Source organism: Eschrichtius robustus, chromosome X, assembly GCF_028021215.1.
Source record: "Eschrichtius robustus isolate mEscRob2 chromosome X, mEscRob2.pri, whole genome shotgun sequence".
Taxonomy (NCBI): domain Eukaryota; kingdom Metazoa; phylum Chordata; class Mammalia; order Artiodactyla; family Eschrichtiidae; genus Eschrichtius; species Eschrichtius robustus.
In genome coordinates, this window is record NC_090845.1 from 21,278,161 (window position 1) to 21,301,973 (window position 23,813).

A 23,813-nucleotide genomic window follows, 5' to 3' on the forward strand; every position below is an offset into this window, starting at 1 on the left:
TCCACTGAATACAATATTCTCTAGGTACATCCATGTTGCTGCAAGTGGCAATATTTCATTCTTTTTTATGGCTGAGTTATATTCCATTGTCTATAAATACCACATCTTCTTAAGCCAGTTGTCTGTTGGTGGGCACTTGGGTTGTTTCCATGTCTTGTGTATTATAAATTGTGCTGCTGTGAACATTGGGGTGCATGTATCTTTTTGACTTAGAGTTTGCATTTTTTCCAGATATATACTCAGGAGTGGGATTGCTGGATCGTATGGTAGCTCTATTTTTAGTTTTTTTAAGGAAACTCCATACTGTTTTCTGTAGTGACTGAACCAGTTTACATTCCCACCAACAGTGTAGGAGGGTTCCTTTTTCTCTACACCCTCTCCAGCATTTATTATTTGTAGACTTTTTGATGATGGCTATTCTGACTGGTGTGAGGTGGTACCTCATTGTAGTTTTGATTTGCATTTCTCTAATGATTAGCGATGTTGAGCATCTTTTCATGTGCCCATTGGCCATCTCTATGTCTTTTTTGGAGAAATGTCTATTTAGGTCTTCTGCCCATTTTTTGATTGGGTTGATTTTTTTTTGATATTGAGATGTATGAGCTGTTTGTATATTTTAGATAGTTACCCCTTGTCAGATGCATTGTTTGCAAATATTTTCTCCCATTCCACAGGTTGCCTTTTCATTTTGTTGATGGTTTCCTTTGCTGTGCTAAAGCTTTTAAGTTTGATTAGGTCCCATTTGTTTATTTTTGCTTTTATTTCTTTTACCTTGGGAGACAGATCTAAAAAAATACTGCTGTGATTTATGTCAGAGAATGTTTTGCCTATGTTCTCTTCTAGGAGTTTTGTGGAGTCATGTCTTATAGGTAGGTTTTTTTAAAAAATAAATTTATTTTATTTATTTATTTTTGGCTGTGTTGGGTCTTTGTTGCTGCATGTGGGCTTTCTCTACTTGCAGCGAGTGGGGGCTACTCTTCGTTGGGGTGTGCAGGCTTCTCATTGCAGTGGCTTCTCTTGTTGCGAAGCACAGGCTCTAGGCATGCGGGCTTCAGTAGTTGTGGCGCATGGGCTCAGTAGTTGTGGCTTGCAGGCTCAGTAGTTGTGGCTCACGGGCTTAGTTGCTCCGTGGCATGTGGGATCTTCCTGGGCCAGGGCTTGAACCTGTGTCCCCTGCATTGGCAGGCGGATTCTTAACCACTGCGCCACTAGGGAAACCGTTATATGTAGGTCTTTAAACCATTTTGAGTTTATGTTTGTATATGGTATGAGGGAGTGCTCTAATTTCATTATTTACATGTAGCTGTCCAGCTTTCCCAACACCATTTGTTGAAGAGACTGTCTTTTCTCCATTGTATAGTCTTGCCTTCTTTGTCATAGATTAATTGACTGTAGGTGTGTAGGTTTATTTCTGGGCTCTCTATTCTATTCCATTGATTTACACGTCTGTTTTTGTTCCAAAACCACACTGTTTGATCACTGTAGCTTTGTAATATAGTCTGAAGTCTGGGAGGGTTATCCCTCCAGCTGTGTTCTTTTCCCTCAGGATTGCTTTGGCAATTCTGGGCCTTTTGTGGTTCTGTATAAATTTTAGGATTGTTTGTTCTAGTTCTGCGAAAAATGTCATGGGTATTTTGATAGGGATTGCATTAAATCTGTAAATTGCTTGGGGTAGTATGGCCATTTTAACAGTATTAATTCTTCCAATCCAAGAGCATGGGATATCTTTCCATTTCTTTGAATCACCTTCAATTTCCTTTATTAGTGTTTTATAGTTTTCAGTGTATAGGTCTTTCACCTCCTTGGTTAAGTTTATTCCTAGGTATTTTATTTTTTTGATGTGATTTTAAATGGGATTGTTTTTTACTTTCTCTTTGACATTTAATTATTAGTGTAAAGAAATGCAGCAGGTTTCTGTGTATTAATTTTGTGTCCTGCTGTCTTGCTGAATTCATTTATTAGTTCTAATAGATTTTGTGTGGAGACTTTAGGGTTCTCTCTGTGTATAGAGTATCATGAAATCTGCAAATAATGATAGTTTTACCTCTTCCCTTCCAATTTGGATAGGTTTAGTTTCTTTTTCTTGTCCTATTGTTGTGGCTAGGACTTCCAATACTATGTTGAATAGAAGCGGTAAGAGTGGGCATCCTTGTCTTGTTCCTGAACTTAGCAGGAAGGCTTTCAGCTTTTCACCATTGATTATTATGTTGGCTGTGGATTTGTCGTAAATGGCTTTTTTTATGTTGAGCTATGTTCCCTCTATACCCATTTTGGTGAGAGTTTTTATCATGAATGGATGCTGAATTTTGTCAAATGCTTTTTCTGCATCTATTGAGCTGATTATGTGGTTTTTGTCTTTCTTTTTGTTAATGTGCTGTATCACATTGACTGAGTTGCATATGTTGAACCATCCTTGTGATCCTGGAATGAATCCAACTTGATCATGGTGTGTGATTTTTTTTTTTAAGAAGTTGAATATTTTATTATTAAACTGTTTCTTATTTTCCTGCAAGGCTGTTGCTTCACTGTATAAAAATAGCACCAGCAAACACAGTATATTGCAAAATTAAGATAGTAATGTTCTTCACTGGACACTATACAACTAACAAACTTTTCTCCACTGTCATTTCTTTCCAGTGGCAAGTTCATTGAGTATTTTGACCCAATTCCAGGGATGGCTGTAAGCAAGTTACAATATTATATAAGGTTAAAATAGCAATGTTATCCTTGAATTACATAATTTTTATAACTAGTTTTACCACAGATAATTTCAGGAATTCTGAGTATTATAACTGGAGACTAGCCTAAAAATCACAGGGTGTTGTGAAAAAGATGCATAGTGTTTATCTGAAATCATTAGGAAGTTAAGGGGTATTTTCTTCAGGCAACATTGTTTCAAGTAGTTTCTTTTGCTAAAAGTTGCTTTTTAAGAATCTATCCACCACTAATTTAAGACAACTATGCTAGATTAAGTTGTTTCAAACTAGTTTATTTAGGGGTTCCATTTTCACTCCTCAATAGATTTTATGTATTTCTCATATGCTTCTTCACTCATTAGTTCATCTAGTTCTGAAGGGTTACTGAGTGTCATCTTGATCAGCCAACCATCTTCATAACAAGATTTGTTGACAAGTCCTGGATTTCTGCTAGAGCTTCATTAATTTCAGTTACTTCTCCTGATAGAGGAGAATAGAGTTCACTAGCAGCTTTCACACTTTCCAAAGCACCAGATTCCTCTTGTTTGTTCAATTTTGTCCCAACTTCAGGCAGACTACAGTAAACAACATCTCCCAAAGCTTCCTGTGCAAAATTGCTGATTCCCACTGTTCCAACACCGTTTTCTGTTGTTACCCATTCATGTTTGTCTGTGAATTTACGACCGGACAGCAGAGCGGGGCCGGTGCGCAGCGCTCGGACGGCGCCCGCCCGCAGTCCCCAGGGCCGCGGCGGGCAGGGCGCGTTGGGCGCAGAGACGGCGCGCAGGCTGCAGATCGCGGCCCGCACGCTGCGCGCCACTTGCAGCGCCATGTTCGCAGGGGTGCAAAGGGTCTCCGCCTGTGTGATCCTTTTTATGTATTGTTGGATTCGTTTTGCTAATATTTGTGAGGAGTTTTGCATCTGTATTCATCAAAGATATTGGCCTGTAATTTTCTTTTTTTGTAGTGTCTTTGTCTGGTTTTGGTATCAGGGTGATAGTATCTTCATAGAATGAATTTGGGAGTGTTCCCTCCTCTTCAATTTTTTGGACTAGTTTAAGAAGGATAGGTATAAGTCATTCTTTGTATGTTTGGTAGAATTCTTCAATGAAGCTGTCTGGTCCTGGACTTTTATTTGCAGGGTATTAATCATATTGTTAAGCGTTTTTCTATCCTTCTACGTATAAATTTCTTTATAAATTTCAATGTCTTTTTTTAATGTCAAACTCTACTAATGTAAGTATTTTCATATTTGATTTCTCTTAATTTGTATTTGTTTTATATGTTTCCCCTTCCTTTACATTAATCTTTTTGTTTCATTTTGTGCTTCATTTAAATAATATAAAATTGAATTTTAATCCAATTTGTGAATCTTAATTTTTAATAAGGGAGTAGATTCCATTTTTATTTATCATGATCACTAATACATTTGTTTTATTATTCATGTCATATTTTTCTATGCTATTTTAATGTTTCCTTATTTTTTATGTGCGTTATGATTTTTAAATTTATTTTTCTCTTTTGAGTATTTGATTTTATCTTCTTTGTTTCTTTGGAAGGCCTACATATTCCTTTTGATGCTGGTAACTATGACTTCTTTTTTTTTTTTAGCCGCACTGCACAGCTGTGGTATCTTAGTTCCCCGACCAGGGAGTGAACCCCAGCCCTTGGCAGTGAGAGCATGGAGTTCTAACCGCTGGACCACCAGGGAGTTCCCTGGTAACTATGACTTTTAAGTTTTTCAAAAGCATTCTGTGGGTCTGCGGAAGGTCACGTACATAGTATTTTATTTTATTTTTATAATTTATTTTATTTTTATTTATTTTTGGCTGTGTTGGGTCTTCGTTGCTGTGCATGGGGCTTTCTCTAGTTGCGGTGAGTGGGGGCTACTCTTCGTTGCAGTGACGGGCTACTCATTGCGGTGGCTTCTCTTGTTGCGGAGCACGGGCTCTAGGTGTGCGGGCTTCAGTAGTTGTGGCTCGCGGGGTCTAGAGCGTAAGCTCAGTAGTTGTGACGCATGGGCTTAGATGCTCCGCGGCATGTGGGATCTTCCCAGACCAGGGCTCGAACCCGTGTCCCCTGCATTGGCAGGTGGATTCTTAACCACTGCGCCACCAGGGAAGCCCCATAGTATTTTAGTCGCAAGAAAGTTGTCCGTTACTGTTAGGGTCACTTCAGAAGGACTCTGGAGGCAACTTAAAGAAGTTCCCACTAGCCACAGTTGGGATAATTTGAACATCAATAAAAATAACTGCATTGGGGAATTCCCTGGCGGTCCAGTGATTAGGACTGCAAGCTTTCACTGCTGGGCCCAAGTTCAATCCCTGGTCAGGGAACTAAGATCCCGCAAGCCGCACAGCGCAGCCCCCCCCAAAAAAAAAAAATTGCAGTGGGTCGAAAGACATTGAATATGTTTGAATCATGAGTTTATAATACTACCAAACAAACTTATTTTTTGCCTTAAAAAAAAACCTGATTAAGGTAGCAGACTTTCAAAATGGTGGGGTAAGGAGGTTGGGAGATACTCTCCCCAGTGAAATAACCATTTAACTAGTGAAAATTATTCTAAAAACCCAATCATTTAAAGTCTCTGGAATTTGTTCTAAGGACATACAGTGAATAGAGAAACATGTATTCAAGAAAATCTACTACAAACCTTAGTAAGAACCATGGGAGTCTGTGGCATTTGAGCCAAGAACTGCTTTCCATCCCCAGCTCAGTGTGATGGAAGCTCTATTCTTGGAAAATGCAGTCAGAAAGGTGCGGCCCCGTTTCCTCACAGCTCCCGGTCTAGAGCTATGGTTTCACTCCGGGAAGGGCAGGCCATTACCATCTCTCATCACAGCCAGCTCTGTGTTGCAGAAGGTATATCCAGGCAGGTGCAGGGCAGAGGGCTGGAGCTCTCTCCCCCTGCCCAGCCTCCACTGTAGGACAGAAGTTCTACTACACGTGCGGGAGGCTGTGTAGTACTGGGCCGTGATCACTCCTGCTCCAGCTTGCTCACAGGGCAAAGGTTCCATAACAGGAGGAGCAAGATGAGAAGACCACGGGCTACTATCCCTGCCCACTTACCCTCTTCTAGAGCAGATGTGTCACTCTGGGAGAAGTGGGCCACCATCCTCCCCTCCCCCCAGCTCAGGTATAGTAGTGCAGAGGTCCCCTTAGAACTTAGACCTGTGCCTGCCACACAGGGTGTGTTTAATATCTGTTCCGTATTATTGTGAAAGACAATTTGGCAGAGCACGCAAATCTTTGGTTACAATCTTTTTCTCCACAAAGTCTAGCTGTTGCTCCATTTTCTTCTGAAAGCTGATGTTGCAGAGAAGCCTGAAACCAAACTGGTGTTGTTGCCTTATAGCAGAGTGGTTAAGAGCTCTGGTCAGACTGCCTCGGTTTGTGTCCTGGCTCTTCAGCTTACCCTGGATGTGCGACCTTGGGCAAGTTACTCGACCTCTCTAATCCTTACTGTCGTCATCTGTAAAGTGGGGCAGCTCCTAGACCTCCCTGTCGTGGACCCGTTGGATTTGTTAGCCAAACCATCCTTCCTCTCTTTTATTTGTCTATTTTTTCTCACTCTAACCTGTTAGTTCTGGGACTTCTAATCAGAGTGCCCTCAGCCCCTGGCCAAGTATCTTCCTCCCTCCTCTTGGCCACCGTGGTGGATCCAAGGGCAAGCACAGAACATAAAGACAACCGGTGTCCTTCTGTGGTGAAACCAGAAGAGGGACCCTGCCTTTCTTCTGGGGTAACTGAGCTGGGACAACGTGAGCCCGGAGCTGCGTGTGCCGCTCTGGGGGAAGCCTGCGTGCTCCCACGCGGAATGAGAGAGCTGAGGCAGCTGGAGAGCACAGGGGTCCTGACAAAATCGTCCGAGTTTCTGAACCCAGTCCCCTTAAAGGCCAGCACCGCCACTTTACTGGAACGCTATGAGGGTTAAACGAGAGCGTTCACGGAAAGCACCAAGTGGCGTGTGGAACTCAAGGTAAGCCCTCAATTAATGATGACTTGTTTTCTCCTGCCGTAATGATCGCAGGGTTTTTTCCCCCTTGTTAAAAGTTGTCGCCAAATGTGTCTGTGTGTAGGTAGTTCATTTTCCCTGAAGTGTGGCAAGTTCTTGCAGTCTGCAGATACAGATCTTCCTCAAGCTTAGGAAGCCCTTTTTCTCAAAGATCTTTCATTGCATGTCTTGGCTGGGAACAGCGAGTACCTGGGTGCTGGTGCTCCCTCTCTGTTCTCCGTATCCATCGACCGTCTCTCTCGTCGTTCTCTCCTCCACCTGTGCCTGATGAGTTCCTGGGGGCGTGCACGTGGGTGACAGTGTGAATCCCAATAGCGCTTGACTCCTTCCTTGTTCTACCCCCAACCCTCCTGGGCCACAGAAGGCCTGGGAGGACGAAGCCCCTGGCTGCCATGAGGCAGCCCCTTTATCCGGAGGGGTCCCGGGGGGATGGGCTTCGGCCATTTCCCGGGCCAGGGCCTCTTGTCTTTCTGGCAGCAGTGCTGGCAGGTACCTGCCATACACGACTTCTCAGTGACAGACTTCAGGCAGAGTCGGGGGAAGAGCGGCAGCTCTGCAGGATCCCACAGACCACTGTTGCACAGGCCTAGCCTGGGCGCTCAGAGGAAATGCAGAATCTCAGGCCCCATTCAGGACCCACTGTATCACAAGGAGCGTTTCTCACAACATCCCCAGGCGATTTGTGTGCCCGTTAACCTTTGAGAAGCTCTGCTCCAGAGCACAGGCCACTTTAACCCTTTTGTTCATAATCCTTTTTTTTTTTTTGGTCTACTCACAAAGTCATTCTTTACAGCAAAAACCTTCCCAGACTTTATCACCAGACCAGATCATGTCATGTCCTCTTTATTGCTTACTTCAGCTTCATGTGAATTTTCCCTTAATGTAATGTTATTATCATAAAGTGGGGGCTCCATTGCCAGAGACTAGGAGTCTTACATGCACAGTCCACACTTCACTGAAACTTTAACTTTACTAGGTCAGATTCCTGCTGTGTCCTTGGCTCGCCTCACCTTTTGGAGAATTACGAAACTTTCCACATTTCTGCCAGATGCTTCTTCCTGTTTTGTTCTCAATTTGGGCTGTTTGTTTCTATTTGCTTGATGTCTGTATGCAAAAAACAATCAAAAAACATTTGTGGTTCATGTAAACACAGAGCACAATTCAAATTTGTTCCATATGAGATTCTCTAAAGAAGAATTCTTATGTCTGTAGTTGGTGAGAATATTTTTGCTTTAAACTTAAGGTTGAATGATCATTTCTTTTAGCATATTTATTTAATGTATTTTGGGGTGAAAAGTCATTATGTCATTAAAAAGGAGTCTTTGTTCAAAATGTGGAAGGTTTTTCAAGAGCTGCTTTAACAAACGTTGCTAGCTGAAAGGTCATCCTGTACGATAGTTATGTTCTTGGCAAAAATTTAAAAGCATTAGCACATCAAGAGTTGGCGAAGGAATGGGGAACAGGGAATTCTCTTCTGCTGGAGGGAATGTATATTAGTACAGTCATTTTGGAAAGTAATATTGAAAATGTACCATATCCAGAAATTTTACTTCTTTATACTCCAAGAGAAAGTCTTATAAATGTGAGCAAAGAGGCATTTACCAGGATGTACTAGTATTTCTTAAAGCACTGTTGGTGTGTGGGCTTGGTTAAATTGCAGATTCCTCAGCCCTATACTGTACCTACTAAAAATCAGAATTTCTAGGAATTGAGGCCCAGGAATTTGCATCTTTAGCAAGGTGTTGTTCCCTTCCAAATTTGAAAAACATTGCTGTTTTCCTAATGTTGTTCTAATTTTATTTATTTTATTGCTTAATTATGCTAACTGTCTTGAAAATAAGTGGTGTTATATGGTCCACAGAAAAGTGAGAAAGGAAGCAACTAATATCTGTAATGCTCGCCTTACTCCAAAGATTCTTTGAAATTTGAAGATAATCTTTTCTTTGTATGTTTATTTGTGTTTGTTTTTTAAACTTGCTATGGAAAATTTCAAATATATACACAAAGAGAAAAATGCATCAAGCCCCCATGTGCCCATCCTACAGCATCAACAACTGTCTGCTCAAGGGCAATCTTCTTTCATTTATATCCCCCACCCACTTAACCCTCAACCTCTTTCCCGCCCCCAGCCTCCCAGATTAGCTTGAAGGCCATCTCTCATAGCGTATCATTTTATCTGTAAATATTTTGATAATGTATCTCTAAAAGATAAGGGCTCAAAGATATAATCACACCATCTTTACACTTAAACCAGATTAACAATAATTTGTTTATATCAGCGTTTATCCAGTTAGTGTTGATAGCAATCCAGTCAGTGTTCCCATTTCTCTGATTGTCTCATATTTTTATACTTATTTGTTTGACTCAAGTTTAAAATAAAGTTCATATACTTCAATTGATTGATATATTTTTTATGTCTTTTCTCATCTGTTGGTTTTCCCTCCAGTGTTTTTTTCCTTATAATTTATTTGTTGAAGAAAGAAGATCCCATAGTGTTTCCCACCATCTAGATGTTATCAATTACATTCCCTGTTGTTTCATTGATAAGTTTCTCTGTCCTTACATTTCTTGTAAATTGGCAAAGAGCTAGGGGGTTGATCAGGTTCAGGTTTGATTTTTTTGGCCAGTGCATTGTGTACTTCAATTATGAGGCATATGTCTGGTTGTCACTCTGGTTAGCAGCTATTGATGATTGTTGCTTAGATCTGTTGATTTATTAGTGGTTGCAAAATGGTGATATTCTAATTCTATCAAGCCTTCTTCATGTATTAGTAGGAATACTTCTATTAAAAGAATATTCTTTTCATCAACTATTTGTTTAACCTGAGGTATAGTTCATACAGGATAAGTACTACTTGATCTTTTCCTTTACTAGTTTTCAAAATAATGGTTGGTTCTTTAGTATTCTCCAAAGGTGATCATTTTTTAGATATCAAGATATAATGCGGGGAGGTAGGGAGGTGGGAAGGGGGGCCAAAAAAAAAAGATATAATGCACATGCTATAAAATTCACCCTTTTAAAGTATATGATTCACTAGTTTCTTGTATACTCACAAAGCCGTGCTACCATCACCACTAGTGGATCATTTTTATTTACTTATTTTTAAATTTTTATTATAGTTTTAAAATATTTATTTATTTAGGCTGCTCCAGGTCTTAGTTGTGGCACGAGGGATCTTTGTTGCCGCATGAGGGATCTTTAGCTGCAGCCTGCATGCGGGATCTAGTTCCCCAGCCAGGGATCAAACCTGGGCCCCCTGCACTGGGAGCGCGGAGTCTTATCCACTGTGCCACCAGGGAAGTCCCTAGTTGATCATTTTTAAAAGCCTCATTATAAACTCAGGAGCATACTTAATGTGTTTTGATCCATAGCAGTTATTCTTTTAACATTCAAATTTTTTTCATCTTTAGCCAACTGGAGCCTCTTTAAACTGGCTCCTGAGACCTTTTGACACTTTTTCTTTTCTTTCTTTCTTTCTGTTATGAGGAGATATTCCTGGTTCATCTTGTACTTTTCTGCTCCAGCCCAGGAATCACAGGAACCCTGATTCCTTTAGTGGAAAATTGTATATAGAGGTCCCAATCTGGGTGCCTGGGGTGCTCATTGTTACTGGTTATTCTAGACCTCATATATTGATTTTCACCTCTTTAGTGGAGCTAATTTGTTTGCTGTGTCCTGTGATTTATAATCCATGAGGTAGAATTCAGCTATTGGTGATTTTCAGGAATTAAACAATGTCTTATTCAACTGATGATTCGTGTGAAAAGTACTGTTCAAAAACCACCTAATTGTCAGTCATTGTTTATTTTAAAATTGTTTCCCTTGGGGAGTGTGTGTGGTTTAAAGACTCAGAGTAAAAATTCTTACTTGGCATTAATTATAGTCAGCTGAATTCCAACATGATGCAACTTGCTCATGTTAGGATAAGTATAAGTATCAAGTACCAGATAAATGGTAAATTTTTATAGGGCATGCTTAGTTCAATAAAACTATGGTCTCTCTAGGGGAAAGTAAATATTTTTTTAACCTTTGGGATATAATGTAATGAATTACCACAACTTTATTCAAGAAGGTCTATATTTCTCATAAGCTAATAATTTATTGTTTCTTATTTGGATTTCCATCAGTCAGCGATGAGGAATGAAAAGCAACAGCTTCTTTTATTCTTTTTTTAACAGCTTCTTTTCTGAATAATCTTTTTCTGGAAAGATGATTGAAAGGTCTTGTATTATTCCTGGCTCAAGGACCTATAAACATGTCAGGGATTTTTAGTTAAGTTATTAAAACACTGTCAAAACCTTGAGTAGTTGCTTTTAACTATCTAATATACATTAACAGCTCTGAAGGAACAAATAAATTTTAGCACATAACCAAAATCCCTTTGACTGCTTTGAAACCATCTATTTTGTATTCACAGCATATGCCTTTGAAATGTTCTGCTCTCAATCTCCCTAAATAAAATTTCACTTTATTGTGTGTTTATTTAGGTGAGAAAATGAAAGCACTTAAGAATGCTTGTATTCAGCCATACACAGCCTCCTTATTCTGAGTTCCCCAAGGGCAAGCACCACATCTTTTTACTCCCTGTGCCCAGAATTTTCTAGGTCCCTAATACTAAAACAAGGAAGAAAAGTATCAATTCAAGAGAGGCTGCAGTAGGTCCTTTAAGTGCAAGGTGTCAGGTGCTTAACCACTTAGTGCTTGATTACCAAATGCTTTCAGTGATTTTAGGTGTCTTCAAGGTCCTACTGTGAATATTTTCACAACCTATATTGTGTTTTATTACATCGAACAATTCCTGATCTCTGCTGTTCACACTTCCTTTGAGCCTTCACTTTTATCACACGAGAATTTTATATTAAATGTAATTCCAGTAAAATGATTTTTATCATGCTGTTTTTTACAGCCTTCCATAAATGGATTTGAAGTACAAATTATTTTCCCTTTTTTAAAAACGCAAAAAAAAAGTATAGCTGAATAATTAGTAGAACTAGGCCATCCTTTCCTTTTTTCCCGTCAAAGTTAAGTCTCTTTATGGATGAAAAGTAATGGCAAGAGGCTCTTTAAAAGTATCGATACCTAAACTACTTCTGGTTTTGTAAATTGAGCAAACATCTTTTTCGTTTATGTTCCTTGACACTTTTTTCTTAAGTGCTAGTGGACTTAGAAGTATTTGATGGTAATTATGGAAGAACTAACAAGAATGCTGACATTAGGTTGTGTTCATGTTGCTTACAGTTACATGGTTGATGAGACCCCGTTCTTGACATGCCATAGCATTCAAAGGAGGCCCTTGGAAAGTACTTAAACGCTGGTTATCAATATTTTGAAATCACATTAGTGTAGGTATACAAGCTATTTCTCACTTTTTTTTTTACTTGAAAAAAACATTAGTTTTATTTACCTTTCTGTGAATAGTCTATATCACAGCCCAGTGGAATTTTCTATAAATGATGAAGACATGTCAGTTATCATTTAATTGCTTGAAAAAAATCAAGGTTAAAGCCTTGAGAGGAAATTTACCATCAAGTACATTCTCAGAGATTACTTCTTTTTTACTACATTTTAAATTTTATTTATTTATTTATTTTTGGCTGCATTGGGTCTTCGTTGCTGCGTGCAGTTGCGGCGAGCGGGGGCTACTCTTCGTTGTGGTGCGCGGGCTTCTCATTGCAGTGGCTTCTCTTGTTGTGGAGCACGGGTTCTAGGCGCGTGGGCTTCAGTAGTTGTGGCTCGCGGGCTTTAGAGCACAGGCTCAGTAGTGATGGCGCACGGGCTTAGTTGCTCCGAGGCATTTAGGATCTTCCCGGACCAGGGCTCAAACCCGTGTCCCCTGCATTGGCAGGCGGATTTTTAACCACTGCGCCACCAGGGAAGTCCCTCAGAGATTATCTTACTGTACCTTTGCTATTCCTTTTTGAAAGCAATTTTATAATTGTAAGAGGTCTGAGGGAAAGGACAACTTGCATTCTGGTAGTTTTAAAAAGTTATGACAGGAAACTAAAATACAAGGCCTCTGTATTTGAAGAGATTTCACACCAATATGCTATTTGCCTTGTAACTTTTGTTTTATTTACTGTTTAGAAGTATGCTTAGTGGACTTCCCTGGCGGTCCAGTGGTTAAGACTCCGAGCTTCCAATGCAGGGGGTATGGGTTTGATCCCTGATCGGGGAACTAAGATCCCACATGCCGCGCAGTGCGGCGAAAGAATTAAAAAAAAAAAAAATCAAAAAAATCTTTATCTAACATTTAGTGAATTGAACGAAGAAATAAAGCATATCAGATTCGGATTATTGTAAAAGCTACATCATTTAGCGTTTAACTAGTAAGTTTTAAACATAATTTGGGTTCCAAGTTCAGTATGGAAAGAGTATAAAAATTTCAGTAACGAAAATGCAAAATACACATTTTTGGAGTTGATAAATGTTTTATTTACTCAAATACATATTTTTCTTTCTCTCCTAATTCTTTTTAAACTTTGAAAGACTTAAGTAGTTTGTAAGAAACACCCAAATCCCAATTCTGCTCCTCCCTCTGTATTTTTTAAAGAATCTGAAAAATTCATTATTTATGAAACAATCACACAAGACATATTTCATAGACTCCCCAACTTTGAAACACGGATAGAGAGAAAATATACATTAAAAATTCATGTTCATTGCAATGTGCGAAACCAGTTTCAAAACGTAACCCTTATTTTTTCCGCCGTAAACTAATAAAATCAATCAGATTCTCTGATTGAACGCTTATTTAGAAAAAAAATTAAACGGTTTGGTAGGTGCTCTGGGATAACCCTTCTCCCCCTCCTTTTGCCCACGCACCCATTTAGACTGGCAAGCCTATTTTCATTTTATTTCAAAGATTTTTTTTTTTTTTTTTAAAGCGAAGGCAGGGGACGGCGGGGGTTGCTAAATTTATCTTCTTCTCCAGCCATGGGGATGAAGAAAACACATTTACTGCGGGCGGGGGTCTGAGGGCCTGCAAACAACTCGAGCAGGCGCTTCGGCCAGGACCGGCGCGGAGAGGCGGTAGGTCTCCGGGGAGGGCCCGGGGGGCGGCCGCGGCCCACAGGAGATGGTGGGGGGCGGCCGGGCCGGGTGCGGGCCGCCTGCCTCTCCGTGGGGTCGGCGGACCACGGCCCCGCGCGGGCTTTACGGCCGAGGCGGCGGCAGCGGCGCGTGTGTAGCGGCGGCGGCGGGCGGGAGCGCGGAGGAGGTGGAAAGAAGGGGGGCGCTGTCACGGAGACTTCGGCCGCCGGAGACCCCGCCGCAGCGAGGCCACTGGGCTCCCCGGTCGCAGGGCGTGAGCGCGCCAACCGGGACACCAGGGAGACACACCGGGCGAAGGAGGGGGCCTATGTACCCTTCCGCATTTTCCTGGGTCTCTCTCCCGGGCGGTGACGTGACGTGCTGACGGCGGGCCCGTGCCGGGGAGCTGGGCCGCTTTTTGTCAGCTCCGAGCTCGGCCCCTCCTCCCTCCCTCCGCCCGCCCCACCAGCCGGAGCCCGGCCCAGTGCTCCAGAGAAAGACCGGCCTGCAGCACCCGCCACCGTCGCCGACCGCCCGCACGCCCGTCCGGTGAGTTCCGGGCGCCGCCGCGGCCGCGGGGCCTAGCACGCGCGCAGGGGCCTGGTCCCGGCCTGGTCGGCGGCCCGCGTGGCGCCCTTCCGCGCTAGGCCGGGCGGTGTGGCGCGCGGCGCCGAGCAGGCCCCAAGGAGGCCGCAGTTAGGCCCGGGGAGGAGCCCGGCTGCCCCGAGCGGCGGCGAAGCTGCGCTCCGCAAACGGGCGGGGGTTGGGGGAGGGTCGGCCGGTGGCCCGGGACGCGGCCGATGGGCCCCGGGTCGGTGCCGCGTCCGGCCCGGGGCACTGCGCGGGGGCGAGGCCTGGCAAGGAGGCGAAGGCTGCAGGCGTGAGGTGAAGGCCGCAGGCCGGCCGGGCCGATTTTCGCTATGTAAATATCGGTGAGGGGGGGGGGGAGGGATGGGGGACAAGATGGCGGCGGCTCGGCGCCTGCTGCAGGGGACGATTGAGGGGGTTGCTGGGAGGGGGAGCCGCCATCTTGAAGGCGGCGTCTGAAGAGAAAATTCCGCTACAGCCCGTAAGGGGGGGTCGGAGAGCGGGCGGCGGCGGTGGCGGCGGCTCCGGTGACGGGTCCCGGAGGCCCGGCACGGCAGCGTGTGCGCGCGGAGGGGGCGTGCTCGCTCCCCACAGCGGCCATTGCCCTCGCCGCCATGATGTGCGCTCGGGCTCTAGGCGCTCGGCGGCAGCGCCACCTTCCTGCCCTGCCTACCGCAGCCCCCGTGACTAGCTGCTGCTTCCGCTGCATTTTAGCCGAGCTGCCGCAGGCGGTCTTCGTCGGCGCCCAGGCGCTGGGGCCATCTCGTTCCTCAGCGTCCCCGGCCCCGCGCCTTTCCCCCGCCCTTGTACAAGTCACTTGAGGGTCCGCCCAGGCATGTGGACTCACCACGGCAAGTGGGACCCCAAGACATTTTATTTTTACCCCAGTGAAGTCACACGTGAATTAGAGTGCCTTAGATGCGGTTGTTTTCTAACAGTCACTGCCTTTTCGAGTAAAGAAAGAAAGAAAGGAATAAAATTTTTTAAAAAAATTGATAGGAAAGAAGTTCTCAGTCTTTCATGTAGTAAGGGGAAAAGTGCAAATTGCACAGCACGGAAACGGAGAAATAAAAATTTTACGGAGTCGTTTGAATTTCATTAATTTGGAAACAACTTTCTAGAAAAGGTGCATTTAAGCTATTAGCGATCTGTTGGTAGTATTTACTTTTTTTCAGGAGTAAGAGAAGGGCAGAAGGTTTTATTTTCTTATTGAAGGACAACGTAATGTGATGCAGTATTTATTGTTCCTGTACCTGGTATGGTATTTAGTTTCTCTGTTTGATTTGAAAAATTCTAAGGTGGAATTCCACTCCTTAAAGTAGTTTTGATTGCATACTACACTACTGTGAACTCGGTGCTAGGTGCTCTGAAAGATTCAAAAGGTTCTTTTAATGCAGACGGTGGCTCCAAGAAGTTCGTTGTTCAGAGGCAGATGAGATGAGGTGAAAGGCACTGAAGTGCTGCCGGGAAGGTACAGCCAATTATTGGGGTTTCAGAGGAAAACGAGGTTAGGTGACATTTCTAGAAGGTTGCTGAAGGATAGGTAGGACTTTGTTAGACTGAGATGGGGGTGGGGAAAGGGCATTTCAAGGGTGAAGCGTCTTCAGAAAACAGCAAGTATGTGTAATTTGGCTGGAGTAGACGGTGTAGGTAGGGGAGTGGTGGCTAAATAAGGTAGATGGAGCTTGCTTTCCAGGTGGAGGGGCTTATACTCAATGGGGGAGGCCAGGGAGCCCTCAAGTAGTAGGGTGATGACGCACCTGAGCCCGGCTTTATAGTCACTTAGCCCTTCCATTGGCCTAGGAAGTTTCAAAGTTGAGAAATAGAGTAACAACCAGTGTTTCACTGCAGGAATGATTATCAAGAATGTTCAGAAGTTCAGATAATTTTGCTACTTTTTCAACAAGTCATCTGTGGTAGGCAGCTGCTCCTTTTTTCTGTCCTAATTTCTCACTCCAAGTAACTTTTTGCTCAAGAGTTATTATAATCTCTGTAGTAAACAAATGGGGAGGGGTTTCTAGCTTTTCATTTACCGTGGTTGAAAATTACAGGACCAGTGCTGTGGGTTACTTTACGAAACTGAGGAATGAACTTGTAAGTATCCCCATGGTAATTTTTAAACAAGTCACAGTTTTGAAAAGTAGAAGAGCGATGATTAAAAAGGCAGCAGCCTTCAGGTGGTCTTTTTGGAATCCCTGTTCTTCCATCTGGTAAGAGGAGCCACCTTTTTGATTAAGAGGGTAATAACTAAGGCTGTTTGCTAAGCTAAGCCTTCTCATGTTTTGATTAATATTTGAACTATTCTCGATGCACATTTTGGGAATGTGTTTCCTAGAATTTTGATACGTAAATTTATAGGTAGCATAAGTATTCACCAGAAAGTTGTTTCAGTTTTTCCATTTTTCCTAAACTGCGACAGGTCAGAACAGTGATTGCTCCATGAGAGGAAGGGAAGGAACTGAATATTCTCATGTTTATCTTAGAGGGCTATGGTTTAGAAAAGTTTGAGACACAGTGCGTTCTAGGAGGCTGACTAGAAGCAAGTTGCTAAAGCAGTCTGTGGTCGTTGAGATGGTAAAGGTAAACATAAACTTGAAAGAACCAGTTGCTTTATATCTTGACAGCTGGGAAAGACATAGAATTCTAAAAGAGAATCATATTGCTGCACACGCAATGCAGCAGCAGTACATGTTCCAGTACAGCAAGAGTGGATGATTAAGATTAAGAGTTGGACTTCAGTCATATAGTTAAGACAGGAGTGTAAGGTTTGGAAGGATTTGTGTCGGAAACAGTTAAAGTGCTTTTTGCCTGAAAGGGTGGTCTGGAAAACTGGTGGAACAACAACTATCTTGGATAAATGAGGTGTTGGTTTTTAATTTGTGTATCTTTCAGATAGATGCAAGTTTCCTTTTTTAAAAGCATGCTCACAGTGCATTGAAGAAAAACTTTTTTCCACATTGCTTTTTGTAAATGCTTTGTCTCTCAACCTACCTGGACTTGTATCGCCACTTATGACCTTGTTTGTACTATTTGTGTTTATGCACACTGGCAGTTCCAGAGTTTTTCTTTTTTACTCTTAAACTCCTCAACCTGTCCTTGAAACCCCTCAGCCTCAGCAGAGATTACCTAATCTTTTACTTAAGCCAGAAAGATAGACAGCCATCTGATCTAAGCAATTGAATTTTCTTCCTTCCACTTCATATTCTTCCTTTGTCTCTCCCTAGGCTGTCCTCCTGTTCTTCACTTGTGGCAAGAATTGGCCTCCTTCAGGCCCAGGTGCTCTGCCTGTGGGATCCACTGGTCCCAAGGGATGGAGCTCTGTCAGTGTGATTCTGCCACTTGCATCATTGCCCTCTAACTCTGCTGATGCCTTTCCCTCTCCTTATAAACATTCCTAGGTTTGCTCATCTTACAAAAACCTCAGCTGTCTTATCTCTCCTTTCACCAGCATTTTCATTTCTTTGCATTCCACTATTCCTAGATCCACTGTTTCCCAAATTGGGAAACTTCTACAGCATGTCAGCAGGTGTGTTATATAAAAGTGTTCTTTGTTTCAGAAACTCTATACCTTCTCTGCCTTCTGTTATGGGATTTTCCTCAAGGTCAGTTGTCTACCCTGTTCTCTTGAATCTTCTTGCGTGGTTTTGGTGCCCTTTACCATGCCCATCCTCTAGTTTCTCTAGCATTGCCTACTGACCATCTGCTTTCAGGTGTCTTACTGTCTCAACATGGCTGAAACCAAATTTATCTGGAACATAGTAGATGCCCAGTACTATTTATTGGGAAAAAAACTTTTTTTTAAACGCAGAGCCCCTAAAACAACTCCTGCTTCTAGCTTTCTTTCTGTTCATGGCACCATCATTTTTCCAGGCTCATTCTTCTGTGTCATATAGCAATGTAGGTATGTTTTAATTTAGCATTTAACCTTTTATATTTTAGATCTGTATTTATATTTTTGTTATCTTTTCTAAACTCTGGATGTAGAGACAGGTTCTCATTTATCCTTGTCCCAGAGCATTACCTGGTACATGGTAATGACAGTTACCTGAAAGCAATTCTCTCAATTTTGGGGTGCAGAGAATTTTGTGTAGTTGAATCGTTTTCAACTCTTCAAGCATCTGTCTAGTCACTGTATCCTTTGAGCAGGGGGTGTGCGCAGTAAGGCATATGCCACATAAGCTGAGTAGCCCCCGCCCGCAGCACTTAAGCTTGGGGTTAGTGTGGCCAGTGTATACTTAGTCCTGTCAAATTAGTTTTCCAAAGAAATTTTTATAAAATCCAGGAATCTTGTAACTATATTTTACTCAAAGGGAGGTAACATTTTAAGGAAGCTACGTGGCCTTGAAGAATACAGCCATTAGGATTGAAAAAATATTTAAAATTTTACAATTATGAAATATTTCAGAATTACTGAAAGGCAGGTATCGCCTAGATTTAACAGATCTTAATATTTTATTACATATTTGCTTCATAACTTTTTGTGTATTTAAAGAAAGAAAACCTCACAGATTGAAGAGTGCCTCCCTATCCCATTCCTGTCTTTTCTTTGCCAGAAATAACCACTGTCCTAATATGTATGTACCACAAACAATGTCAAGTACTGCTTTATGTGTTTTAACTTTACATAAATGGTATCATACTGTGTTTATCATTTTATATATATATTTTTTCACTTAGCAATGTGTTTTTGAGATTTATTTATGTTGTATGTAGATCTAGTTTAGCGGTTCTCAAGAGTGTGCTCCAGGAATTCCCAGGGATCCCTGAGATTCTTCCAGCCTCATTCTTTTGTACACTGCACAAGTACTGTACAGAGCCTCCACGAAACGTGATGTCATGATAGATTGAACACAGACGCAGTTATGGGAATCCAGCTGTCCTCTATTAAGCCTGTCCTTGAAGAGATTTGCAGAAATGTAAAACAGTGCTACTCCTTTCACAATTTTTTGTTTTGAAAAATAGTTATTTAAAAATGTTCATGTTTATATACAGTGGGTTTATTTTTTATGAATACTTTTAAGGTGTCTCAGATTTAATTTCTAATATAAACATCTCTAGATAGAACCCACATAAACAAAAACTCTTTGAGGTCCTCAATTTTTGAGTGTAAAGAGGTCCTGAGTCCAAGAAGTTTGAAAACTACTGATCTGGTTCATTCATTTTACTTGTATTTTAATGTATAAATATACTGTGGTTTATTTATCTATTCTTAGGGAGGGGCCATTAGGTTGTTAGCAGTTTTCTGCAATCTCAAACAATGTTGTTGTGAGCATCCTTATATGGGGTTCTTCTCTCTTGGGATTATAGAAGTAGAGTTGCTACATTCAAGAGTCTGTGCATTTGTCAACTTTACTGGGAATTGCCAAATGTCAAATTGTGTTCCATTCGACACGCCCATCAGCTATGTATGAGCCTCTGTTTCTCCAGACCACTGCCAAAAGATTAGACTTTGCAGTTTTTTCCAATCTTTTAGGTATAAATGGTATCTCACTGCTGTTTTCATTTTGCATTTCTTAGATTACTCGTGTTGTTGAGCCTTTTTTCCCACGTATTATTAGCCATTTGAGTTTTCTGTGACTTGCTTGTGCCTATCCTTGGTCCATTTTTTATTGGATTGTTGCCTTTTTCTCATTGGTTTATGGTTATTCTTTTTATATTCTGAATACTAATGGCTTGTAGTTTTATACACTGAAAATACCATTTCCTAGTCTGTGGCTTATTCTTTAGCTTTGTTTATGGAATATTTTTTTGTGTAGGACTTTTTAATGTGAAAGTAGTCAGTTTCCTCAGTTCTTTTTCATTTATGGTTTATGTTTTCTTGTATCTGCAAGAAATTCTTTCCCTGCCCCAAGGTCATAATGATACTGTGCTTTTTCATATTTAGGTCATTAATTCATCTGGAATTTTTTTCTCTATTGTGTGATATAGGGATCTGATTTTATCTTTTTAATATGAATTTGCCAAGTAGTTCAGCCTTTCTCCTCACTAATTTGTAATGCAACTTGTGAAGTTTATCGCATTCTCACATATATACATCTGTTTCTACTTTCTTCTGATTTCATGGGTCTGTTTGACTATATACCTATACCACTCTGATTTAACAATGATGGCTTTATAGTTAAATCTTAATAAGTGTTCTTTTTCTTCAGAGTTTTAAAGCTATTTTCCTTCCTTTGTTTATTTTTGGGTCAGTTTGTTGGTTTCTATGAAAAACTGTTGGATTTTTATTGTATTTGCATCAAATTTACAGAATAATATATAGATACATATAGATGTATGCTAAGTAGTGGAGCTGGGGTCTGAATCTGGGCATAGTCTACTGCTTTTCATAAAGCTCTTGCACAACTTTTGTTAGATTTTTTGCTAGAAAAAAATTTTGTATAATTTTTGTTATTGTGAATAGGATTTTCTTTTAGATACTGTTTCTGTATTGATCATGTAACCTTGCTGAACTTTCGTATTACCATATTTCATAGATTCTGAAGTACATCCCGCCCCCATTTTAATATGTCAGAGATTCATATAGATCTTCATTTGATGGTGTCCTATAATCACTGTTGTCCAGGTAGCAGTCATGATGTAGTTATTGTTTTTACATGCACATACTTGGTCAAGACTCTTCATTTTGTCATCACTTAAATGAGTATGTGCATTGTTGTGTTTTAATTTCACACCCAACAATACAACTGAAGGCAGAAGGAATTGTGAGGTGGGTGTCTTACTGGAAAGAAAATCACATAGATAATTATGGAGCATTTTAAGAAATGCTGCATCACCAGCACTCTTGTTGGTAGAGGACAATATTGTTAGGAAAGATTGAATAGCTATGAGTAGAAAAGCATTCCATAGTAGGACCCTGAATGTGAAGTTTTAGGAGTACTCTACCAATTTCTTTTTTTTTTTTTTGCGTTTCATCATTTATTTAATGTTTAAGCTCTCACACTAGATTTTTACGTGCTGGTGACCACTGACAAATTATTTCTCCCACAGAACTATAACCACATGTTCGCGGACAGTATAAATATATGGTTGAGCTAATGTTAATACACATCACCATTTTATCAATTACATAATAAAACAAATTGTCAAATATCCAAATATTAAGTTACACAGCTCAAAAAGCATATAAAATATTAAATGTCTGCTCAATTCATTAGCAGAAGCCCTTTTTTTTTTTCAAGAGAGGTTGGGAATCACACTTCAAACAAAAATAAAATGGTAAACAACTTCAGATAAGTTTGAAAAAAAATTACAAGAATTTCAGAAATTTTATGATTAAGAATTGTTTTAGCTACAATAACAAAGTATTTCCACCTTTTAAAAAATATTTACTAAATTAAAGCACATATTCTACATGTTCTGCACAAGACAAAGACAACATTTTACTAAAAATATTTAATAGCCCCCTCCCATTCTTTTTTCAGGCCCTCCCTGTAGGTTGTACCCCAAAGTGCAAACATTAAAATTAACTGTAAGGCTTTTTTGTCTGGAGACATTAAAGACATGTGCTTCTTTTACAATGTAGATTTTCAAAATGGAGGTCTTCTATAACAGCACAAAATGAGATTTATAGAAAGACATTAAATAATCACTGTAAGACTTGGTTAATTAAAAAAAACCAAAATGAGCAAATCTGATGTATACTGGTATGAATGTGGAAGATGTAAGCATATTGTGAGCAAATAACATTATAGGCCCTACTTTCTATGTTTGAAATGATGGAAGGAATAAACCACATAAGGTCCAGAGTTTTCTTAGTTCCTGGGATTTTAGTTCTATGTGATACTAAAAATATACAAGTATTGTGCTGGGTATTTTGGCACCTAGTCTTTCTAAATTTCTTATATATTGGTAAGATTCTGGCATGGAAACAGATTTAAAGACATGACTCAATACTGCATGATTTCAGGAAAGGTCAATTGGTACAAACGATAATAAGCACATTTTAAATGTTGAACAGCAAGAATCCTTTGCTAAGTGTCCAAGGAGGTTGATCATAACCCAGACATAGAAGTTGCAATTCTGCCAGGCTTGTGGCCTGGTAAAACTGCTTTTCGACACTCCTATGGAAGCTTCATCAGACTTCACGAAGCCAACGTGCTGGCTAACATGTACAACAAATTCCGTCCTGTCTAGGTTCCACTTCCAAGCAATGGCGTCAGGCACCCCAGTTTTATTGAAAGCAACAGTTGTTCCTATGACCATTGGAGTTTTTGAAGCACAGCCGCATTTTAGGACGATACTCCTCCAAATACAAAAGTTGCTTGCTGTTGAAAGCTCCACGCTGCTTTTGTCTTAGCAACTGTACTGCATCTTCCTGTTTCATTCCACCTTCAATTAATGCTAGGGTGACAAGCACTGGACCTCTCCCAAGGCCTGCAACGCAATGAACGGCAATACAACAACCAGGGTCTTCACGGAAGTTAATTTTCAGGAGACTTAACCAATCATCAACAGTCTGGTTAGATGGTGGTGCGCCATCATCAAAAGGCCAATTGAGAACATGGATGCTTTCTTTCTCCACAAGAGTAGTGTCATAAGTTGCTTCACATCTTCTTGCTATTGTGGTAAATCCATGCTTCTTAAGTTCCTCTATAAATTTGCTTAAGGTCGCATTGGTTGGATTAAGAAATCTCACGTTCTTATAAGTGACTTCCACAGGAGCTGGGCGGTTCATTCGAGCCATGTTAATTTAGTTAAAAAAATACCCAATAGGTTTATGAAAGAATTTAAAAACTTGAATACAGAAATGATGCAAAGAAACTGAGTCTACTTCAGTACACTCCACTTGAAATTCTCAGTGCTTTTGAGTATGAAGTTGAGAGTAATGGGAAATGAAATGAACCTCCTAACAAGAAGCAGCAATTCTTCAATTCAGTGATACTGAGGCAATAGAAAGGAAGTGCACTGAGCTTTACCCCATCCAGGTCAGAACTCTTGTAAAAAAATGCTCTGTGGATTTCAGTTCAACACTTCTGTGTCCAGGTTAACCACTCATATGGGAGCTTCTTGGTAGAGTAGTAATGAATTTCTACAGTTCATTTGTCTGCACAGAAGTTGTGCTGTGCCTGGCAGTAATCTCCACTGCCCTTCAGAAACTCCATAAATGTATGACCAAGAACACCACAGAACTGAGGAATATGTCTACTCATTGAAGATTGAGGCCTAATCATACAGCTGGTCCTGAGGTGGCGGTGGTGGCAGGGCCAGGGCGGCGGCTTTGCGGGTATCGGCAGGGTCACCGGACTCCCAATTTCTTTTGCTGCTATTTTTTCTTCTATATATCCACAGGATATGATGAAAATATGTCTAAATAAGTCTAAAAGAATTGTCTTGATAAATCTAAAATGAAATTTCTAGGTAATAAAGTATAGCATCAGTTTAACTGGCAGGATATTTTTCTTAGATGTAGGTAAAACAAGGATGCATCTTAAAATAGGCGATATTTTTAGATTCAATGAAATGTGGGAGTAATAGCAGT

At 40.9% G+C, this 23,813-nt stretch overlaps 1 protein-coding gene and 2 pseudogenes across 5 annotated transcripts in view; 1 reads left to right on the plus strand and 2 right to left on the minus strand.

Annotated features, from left to right (window-relative positions):
• Positions 1–2,942: 2,942 nt before the first annotated feature.
• LOC137757176 (glycine cleavage system H protein, mitochondrial-like) lies at positions 2,943–3,528 on the minus strand (annotated as a pseudogene).
• Positions 3,529–13,694: 10,166 nt separating this feature from the next.
• Positions 13,695–23,813, plus strand: part of ZFX (zinc finger protein X-linked) — a 70,917-nt gene continuing 60,798 nt past the window's right edge. For 3 of the 5 annotated variants that reach the window (XR_011072275.1, XM_068533468.1, XM_068533472.1), the window contains exon 1: positions 13,959–14,293. The gene's annotated coding sequence lies outside the window, so the exon portion shown is untranslated. Of the gene's footprint in view, positions 13,745–13,958; positions 14,294–14,598; positions 14,667–23,813 lie in introns of those variants that run through there. The other 2 variants (XM_068533469.1, XM_068533470.1) reach the window with 2 other exon arrangements.
• Positions 22,506–23,018, minus strand: LOC137757065 (protein tyrosine phosphatase type IVA 1 pseudogene; annotated as a pseudogene).